General features: G+C 38.9%; 1 pseudogene across 9 annotated transcripts in view; it reads left to right on the top strand.

Moving 5' to 3' along the window:
* Window positions 1-8,270, top strand: part of LOC110330927 — a 35,270-nt pseudogene extending 27,000 nt beyond the window's left edge. For 7 of the 9 annotated variants that reach the window (XR_003845002.1, XR_003845008.1, XR_003845010.1 and 4 more), the window contains one exon: window positions 4,966-8,270. The product of XR_003845002.1 is annotated as a THO complex subunit 2 pseudogene, transcript variant X1 (transcript). Of the gene's footprint in view, window positions 1-2,768; window positions 2,997-4,965 lie in introns of all 9 variants that reach the window. The other 2 variants (XR_003845005.1, XR_003845007.1) reach the window with 2 other exon arrangements.
* The last annotated feature ends 908 nt before the right edge of the window (window positions 8,271-9,178 follow it).

Here is a 9,178-nt window from a genome sequence, read left to right on the forward strand (position 1 = left end):
ATATTGAATAGGTAGGGAGAGAGTGGGCAGCCTTGTCTAGTCCCTGATTTAAGTGTGATTTCTTTGAGTTTCTCTCCATTTAGTTTAATGTTGGCTACTGGTTTCCTGTAAATTGCTTTTACTATGTTTAGGTATGGGCCTTTAATTCCTGATCTTTCTAAGACTTTTCAAATGCTTTCTCAGCATCTAAGAAATGATCATATGTTTTTTTTTTTGTCTTTGAGTTTGTTTATATAATGAATTATGTTGATGGATTTCCTTATATTGAACCATCCCTGCATCTCTGGGATCAGGCCTACTTGTTCATGATGAATGATCATTTTGATGTGTTTTTGGATTTGGTTTGTGAGAATTTTATTAAGTATTTTTACATCAATATTCATAAGGGAAATTGATCTGAAGTTCTCTTTCCTTGATGGGTCTTTGTGTTATTTAGGTATCACAGTAATTTTGGTTTTATAGAATGAATTGGATAGAGTACTCGCTGTTTCTATTTTGTGGAATAGTTTGAGGAGTATTGGAATTAGGTCTTCTTTGAAGGTCTAATAGAACTGTGCACTCAACCCATCAGGTCCTCGGCTTTTTTTGGTTGAGAGACTATTAATGACTATTTCTATTTGGGGGGGGGGGGGCGGTGGCGATATGGGACTGTTTAGAACGTTAATCTCATCCTGATTTAACTTTGGTACCTGGTATCTATCTAGAAAATTGTCCTTTTCATCCATGTTTTTCAGTTGTATTGAGTATAGGGTTTTATTAGTAGGACCTGATGGATTTTAGGATTTCCTCAGATTCTGTTGGTTTGTTAAGATTATTTTTTTACTTTTTCTAGAGTATAGTTTCCCTCCTTGTTTTGGAGTTTTCCATTTATTATCTTTTGATGGGTTGGATTTGTGGGGAAATATTGTGTAAATTTATTTATTTATTTATTTTTTCATGGAATATCTTGGTTTCTCCATCTATGGTAATTGAGAGTTTTGCTGGGTATAGCATTTGTGTTCTCTTAGGGTCTGTATGACATGTCATCTGCCCAGGATCTTCTGGCTTTCATAGTCTCTGGGGAGAATTTAGGTATAATTCTGATACATCTGCCTTTATGTGCTACTTGACCTTTTTCCCTTCCTGCTTTTGATATTCTTTCTTTGTTTTGTGCATTTCATGTTTTGATAATTGTGTGACAGGAGGAATTTCTTTTCTGTCTATTTGATGTTCTGTAGGCTTCTTGTATGTTCACAGATATCTCCTTCTTTAGGTTAGGGAAGTTTTCTTCTATAATTTTGTTGAAGGTATTTACTTACCCTGCAAGTTGGGAATCTTTGCTCTCTTCTATACCTTTTTCCTTAGATTTGGTCTTTTCATTGTGTCCTGGATTTTCTTGATGTTTTGGGTTAGTATCTTTTTGCATTTTCCATTTCCTTTGATTGTTGTGTATTTTTTATGGTATCTTCTGCACCTGAGATTCTCTCTTCTATCTCTTGTTTTCTATTGGTGATATTAAGAGATATTAAGATATTATAAGATATTATTGCATCTATGGCTCCTGATATCTTTCAAAGATTTTCTTTTTTTTTTTTTTTTTTTTTTTTTAAGATTTATTTATTTATTATATGTAAGTACACTGTAGCTGTCTTCAGACACTCCAGAAGAGGGCGTCANATCTTGTTATGGGTGGTTGTGAGCCACCATGTGGTTGCTGGGATTCGAACTCCAGACCTTCGGAAGAGCAGTCGGGTGCTCTTACCCACTGAGCCATCTCACCAGCCCCAAAGATTTTCTATCCCCAGAATTGTCTCTCTTTGTGATTTCTTTATTGTTTCTACTTCCATTTTTATATCCGGAATAGTTTTGTTCAATTCCTTCACCTGTTTGGTTGTGTTTTCCTGCAATTCTTTAAGGGATTATTGTGTTTCCTCTTTAAGGGCTTCTACTTGTTTATTTGTGTTCTCTTGTATTTCTTTCAGGGAGTTATATGTCCTTCTTAAAATCCTATGTCAGGGGGGCTAGAGAGGGCTCAGTGGTTAAGTGCACTGACTGCTCTTCTGAAGGTCCTGAGTTCAAATCCCAGCAACCACATGGCGGCTCACAACCGTCCATAATGAGATCTAATGCCCCCTTGTGGTGAGTCAGAAGACATCTACAGTGCGTTCACATGAAATAAATAAATAAATAAATAAATAAATAAATAAATATTTTTAAAAATCCTATGCCAGCATCATGAGATAGGATTTTAAATCATCATCTTGCTTTTCTGGTGTGTTGGGGGTATCCAGGGCTTGCTGTGGCTGTAGAACTGGGTTCTGAGGATGCTAAGATGCCCTGGTTTCTTTTTCTAAGATTCTTGCATTTGCCTTTTACCACCTAGTTTATCTCTGGTGTTAGATGGTCTTGCTGTCTCTGGCTGGAGCTTGTCCCTCCTATGTGTCTGGAAGCCTGTGTCAGCACTCCTGGGAGACCAACTCTCTCCTGGAGGAACTTGTATACAGAGGGCTCTGGAACAGCTCAAGTTCTGGGTGCAGATGGTGACCAGAAGCATCCTATCCCAGCTTCTCCACTTTTCCTGTGTTCTGCACACTCCTGGCTGGCCCTGCTCCAGAGAGTTATTGAAGAGAAAACAGAGATCTTACCTCTTGGCCCAGAAGTATGAGCACTCCTGGCAGACCAGCTCTTTCTTGGCAGGGACTCATGCACAGCAGGCTGTGGAACAGCCTCAGCTTCTACAAGGTCTTCTAGAACTTGAAAAATGTTCTTCGTTATTATTGTCTTCCCAGTTGTGGCCTATAGCAGTGAGGATCCTGAAGTTCTCCAGCATCACATCTTTGTAGAGTCTCTTCTGGAGAGAATTGAGCCCTCTCTTTCCAAGTGAAGCTCACACGCACATCCTCATAAGTCATTGCTTCCTGGAGGCACTGTTTGGCCAGTGAGTCTTGAATGATGTGATCACCTCCCTTAGGGTTAGAGTGTGCTGAAAAGACCCAGATTAGTGGTTCCTGATCCAGGTTTGTCAAGTCTTTATATTTTTAAAACATTTATGTAACTTTTTTACACAAAATAATAGGATAAGGAAACACAATTGTCATATTGCGTTGTTCACTTTAAATACATTCTGGGCATAATTCTGTTTTCTTAAGTATTTGTTTACCATATAATTTCTGGTGTCATCTTAGAATAGTATTGGAAATAAATAACATATTGAAAGAATATATTCATATGCATTTTTAATGTCACCATTCCTTAAAAAGTAGCACTCCAAATGAATGTCTTTATAGCAAAAACTGCACATATAAAATAGTTCTTCTAGATTTTTTTTTTTTTAAGGTCGAGTCTGTAGGGGTATGCATACGTTTAAAGACTTCAGATATCATGATCACTGGAGGAAACGGGCCTTTAGTTTCCACCAGCAGGGTATGAGGTTTTCTCCAGACCTTAAAGCCACTTAGAAAGAGGTTCCATCTGAACTGTTGAAGACAGGGAGAGAAAAAGCAGTTTGTTCTTCAACAAAGAATAGAACAGAACATGCTAACTCCTGTGCTCCTTCAGCTGGTTTCCTGCAGTGTGGTGGGAAACACGGACAGAGGCATGGAGCTGGCAAACGGAAGAGACATGTGTTAGTAAGCAAGAGTACTAGATGTTGCAGCTATGCCTTAAAAACTGTCTGTTGGTGAACAACGTATCTCATTGTATGTATACTTGCTGATGACAGTTTGCTTTGGAAAAGAAAGCTCCTTGCCCAACTCCTTTTACCTCAAGACCCTAAGCACCACTGAGGTTTTGATGAACGTACCATTCAGACCTTAGGACCCAGCTGGTAGGCAGCACCTGCCAGCAGGAGAACAGAGACTTAATCCATCAAACTCCATAGTCTTGGGGAAGTTGCCTGATGGACTTTGCCTTTTGGCTTCAGGCTAACTGAGGTTTATCAGCCCAAGATGTGTTTTTTTTTGTGTGCTTAACACTTCACCATAAGAGTAGCACCAAACTGCACTTGGGTCCTGAACACCCCATATAGTCGCCAGCGGGCTAATAAAGATTTTGTATTGATTTGAATCTATGTCCAAATAGTTTTTTGGTTTTTTGAGACAGGGTTTCTCATGTAGCCCTGGCTGTCCTGGAACTCACTCTGTAGACCAGGCTGTCCTTGAACTCAGAAATTCGCCTGCCTCTGCCTCCCGAGTGCTGGGATTAAAGGCATGCGCCACCAAGCTTGGCTTCCAAATAGTCTTCTTTGGTGCATACCTCACAACAGTAGGTGGCCAACACAAAACAAGCTCAGTGGCATTTTTGGAGTCTTGGGGCTTTTTTTCTTTTAATCTACAGGTGTTTTGTGTGTATATGAGGGTTTCCAGTTCCGTTTCTATGGGATTCCTGTATGTACGAATATGTGTGTGAATATGTGTGGGCATTCATGTGCATATGTGTTTTCTGTGGCTCTTTGTCCTCTATTTTTTTCTATTCCAGTTTGTTTTTGTTTTATTATTATTATTTTGATAGCTGTTTTTCTAAGGAGAGACAGAAAGGGTGTAAATGAGAGAGAAGGAGAAATAGTAATCAGAAAATATTATGTGAAAAAATACTTTCAATAAGAGAAAAGTGCAAAAATATAAATGTTTTTCAGTTACAATGTTGTTTTCATTCATTTGCATTCTTACAATTTTATAATCTCTGAAACATAAATTTTTAAATCTGTGATACATAACAATAATCATGTTCTGTAACTCTTAGAATAGCTTTTCTTTCTCTATGACTGCAGAAGAAATTACACTGTGGAGACATGACTCATTATGCTGTCCCTGGAGAGTTCAATTAAGTGAGTGGTGACTACAGTGATTATGAGTCACTGATTCTCTCCAGGCTTTCCTAACTTATTGGACATTATTTGGTCCCATATTTCTTAAGGCAACTTCTTTATAGGAGACTATGCATGGCCTGGCTACTAACACACTCTTGTTTTTCTTTTGCTTTAAATAGCGACTGACAAGTGGTGACTGTAAGACGCACAGGGAACAGATGGAGCAGCTGGTGCTGTGCATGAAAGGTCAAGTGCTTGGACTGATGGTGTCCTGTCCCACATAGGCCAGTGTCTCAGTGTGACCATGAGATTCAGCAGTCAGCCTTGCCCAAGTGTCCTTTCCAGTCTACAGTGGACCTGGAAGTTGGAGGCAGAAATGGGGATGCCAGGTTACTGTGTGGTCCTGAGTGGATTTGCCATAACAAGTACATTACTTATGTCTGGTTTATCATATGATGCTGTTGTTTATAACTAATTATTAATCTTCTACACTCGGTTTTATTTTCCATAAGCTTTACCCATGGATGAAAGATTTTATTAACTTTTCCTCACATGATAAATCTAGACTTTGAAATATTGAACTAAGAAAAAAACAACTGGAAAGTATATTGAGAAGTACGCCCAATTGCTGCCCTGCCTAACTCTTCAGGTGACAAGTAGCTTTCTAAAGCTTGGAACTGTCGAAGGACTTCTGAGTATGCTTCCAGCCACAAGTCAGTACTGACATCGTCACCAGTGTGTGTAGGAGGAGGGCACTGCTCTCCACACTGATGCAGCACTGTGGTGGTTGTTCCTCTCAGGTACCCTACTGACAGACCATAGCACAGCTATGTCCCCATCGTGCTGGAGTTTGTTGTATGAATAGTTAAGATGTTAATACTACACTTTTTTGCCTTTCTCATAGCTAATGTCTATAGAACTAGCTGTATTACTTGGTTTTTGTTTTGTTTTGTTTTGATTTTTATTGTTTTAGCTGTTAAATGCCCCCCCCCCCCAATTTCCAGATAGTATATCTAACTGCAACAGATGAATTTTATGGTTCACAATAAGTTTGACTTTCAACAATTTGTTCAGTGTGAATATTTTTATCTTTTTCATGCTTCAACTTACTTGAAACTCAATTTATTATTAAAAACTGTCTAGTAGGACCAACTTATTGTTACTTTGGTATGCAGTGAAATGTTCGATTAAGCTAATATTGAAGAAAGATACTCTGACTGTTTTGAAATTTATTATGAATCATAAAGCAAAAATCATTTCATAATATTTCAGAGATAAAGGTGCAACTGTTCTTAGTCCAGTATGTCAGTAGAATTCATAGCACAAATAAAGTTTGCTTAACTAAAAGATTTTTTTCTGAAAGTCCATCTATTATCAGAAAGCACCAGGAAGAAGTTGTATTAGTAGCTGCTGTTTTCATTGGAAGAGTTTTTCACTAAATTTCTGTGTAAAATCTATTTTCAATAAGAGATGTTTTTGTTTTCCAAACATACTATTTAGTATGATCTTTTGCCATCTAAATGGATAAGAAAGATACAATTGAGGGCTGGTGGTGGTCATATAACCACTAAAGAAACCCTGTCTTTAGTGCTGTATCTTGTATTCATTCTCATGTTAATTAATTACTAGATGTTTTCAGTCGTGTCTCCAATGAAAACAGGAGCGAGAGATCTTTCTGAGTCAGTTGATGAATGAATCATACTAATTTTTAACAGGTTTTCCATATGATTTTTATCTCCATCTTTTTAGTATGCTGACCAAGTTCTTCTAGGTGGTAAAGTTTGTATTCCAGGTATATTGAGTTTATGTATTTATCATGTATGCACTATTTTTCGGTGAAAACAAACATCAACCTAATGGGCAGCCATTATCCAGTATCCATGTATACTGACCATGTGCCCCAGATCCATTACAGACCCTAGAAAGTATTTTTTACTCATGAGTTCCACCTGTTTGCATTTTTTGTTTATTGTTTTTATTTTTTGTTTGTTTGGATTTTTTTTCTTGTGTCAAAAAATAAAGTTTAATGCTTTTCCTGGTACCTTGCCCTTTGTTGGCATAATTGGGATATAAATCATTCAAATCTCCACAATTAAGAGTTTCAGAAATATGTGATACTGGCCACTTGACTTAATAAAGACTAGATGTACAAAACAGATAGAAAAAAAGTCTATTTCCTCACTAAAAACAATTGAATATTTTTCTTATTAGCAAATATTAGTAATAGCATAGACTATGATATAAAACATAATATATATGTTTATATGATATATAAAACATATAATTTCTATATGTTTTGGTGGGCACATAGTGAGACAATGATTATTACAGTAAATACTCATTTCAGTTAACCAACTGGGCATTGTAATTACAATAGGGCTATAATGCATGGAAACTCACTCGTCAGAATCCTTAGAGCTATAACCTGAGACAGTTGAAGGGCCCATAGTTCATTTGGGAGGTGTAGATAGTAGTGAGTCTGAGGAAGCCTGGAAAGGAAAGGTGTACAGGGGGTGTGTTGTCATGCTGGCTAACACTGCAGGCTGCTAGAGCCATATTTCCTTTGTGCTACTCTGGAAAACACTAGAACACACAATTTAGACATACCTCATGTGAAGAAGTGGGGTTCAGAACTAGTCTGGGACAGTGGTAGCTATCCTGTACAGTGAACAGCAGCTCTTGGCAACTTGTATTCAAGAGCTGTAGCTGGACATGATGGCACATGCTTGGCAGTCCCAGCAAGGGACTGAGAGGTAGGGTCAGGAAGACCAGGAGTTTAGGGGTAACCTGGGCTACATGAGACTGGTTCAAAAAAAATAGAGACGAGCAGTAGTTGAAGATTGGTAGACACAGAGTATCATTATAATACCCACATTGTCCCTTACATGTATACTTGACAGTCCAGCCTCATAGTACAGTCAGATGGTGTTCTGTGCGCTTGCGCTGCATGACTGTGTAGCCCACACAGGCACAGCCAGGAAAGCCTGAAAGGCACAATGAGAAGACAGTGCTGTGGTTCTGATCCTGGTGGTATTTACTATTCATGTGATCAGGTCTCATCTGTAAGATCAGAAGATGAATCTGTACACACCACTCTCGGGTGTATGTGGTCTGAAGCACATTTGAGCTGAACTCTGCACAGAAGAGAGGAGGAGGTGCCTTGTTTTACAAAGAGGGAGGTCTGTTCAGTCAGCAAGATGGAAAAGATTTCTTGGCAATTTAAATTTTCAAAGGCAAAAGGGACAGATGTTGTCCAGTGATAATTAAAAACTTACCTAAAAGGCTTTTTTAAAGTCTCCACTTGAACACACATATTTCACAACTGCAGGTTTGGGCTTCTTTTTCCCTTATGTTACATCATGAACATGTCACATGTTAGTGTGCATAATACACAAAGAATGTAATGTAATGTAAATTGATATTGTATGACTGGTTATATCTACATATTAATACTAAATTATGAATATATAATGAATGTGAAATAAAGCACATCCCTGATATTGAACACAGCTTGGTTCATTTTTTTTTTAATGTATAGCCTCCATAGATATGGGGTTTGAATGTTTTGTTTATTTGTTTGGTTTGGTTTGGTTTGGTTTTATTGAAAATAGACTCTTCTCTCATATATTACATCCCAACCAGAGATTCCTCTCCCTCCACTCCCCTGAGCTGCCTCCCACAATCCATTTCCATTCTATCTCCCTTTAGAAAAAAGCAGGCCTCGCAAGAGACAACCAAACATGGCAAAATACAAGACAAGGGAAAGGCCCTCACATGGAAGCTGGACAGTGTAGCCCAACAGGAGGAAGAGTCCCAGATGGCTCATGCCCCTACTGTTAGGGCCTGACAAAAGCAGCAAGCCAACAGCAGCCATAACATGCAGAGGACGTGGTACAGACACCTGCAGGCCCCATCACTGCTTCACTCTCTCTCAGCCCATATGTGCCCTGCATTGTAAAGTCAGTGGGCCCTCCTGGTATTCTCCATCCTCACTGATTCCTACAGTCTGTCTGCCCCCTCTTCTGCAGAATAGCAGAAACCAATGGAGACCTCAAATTTAGGAGCTCTGTCGGTATAATGTCTAGCTGTGGGTCTCTATCCACTCACACCTGGTGGTGGAGGCACAGGTGATTAAGGCACTCATCTGTGGTTATAGCAGCGTATCATTAGGAATCATTTGAATTTTTAAACACCAGTCAGTCATCTTTAGTTCTACCCCTAGGTCTCTGGGCTATCTAGTCTCCAGTTGCTGACCATCCAGGCAGTATCAGGTATGGGCTCCTGGTAGGGTGAGGCCTCAAGTTGATTGGCCACTCCCACATGTTCTGTGCCACCATTGCCCCAGCACATCTTGTAGGCAGGACAAATTGTAGGTCAAAGCCTTTGTGGCAG

Source organism: Mus pahari, chromosome 13 (assembly GCF_900095145.1).
Source record: "Mus pahari chromosome 13, PAHARI_EIJ_v1.1, whole genome shotgun sequence".
NCBI classification, from domain to species: domain Eukaryota; kingdom Metazoa; phylum Chordata; class Mammalia; order Rodentia; family Muridae; genus Mus; species Mus pahari.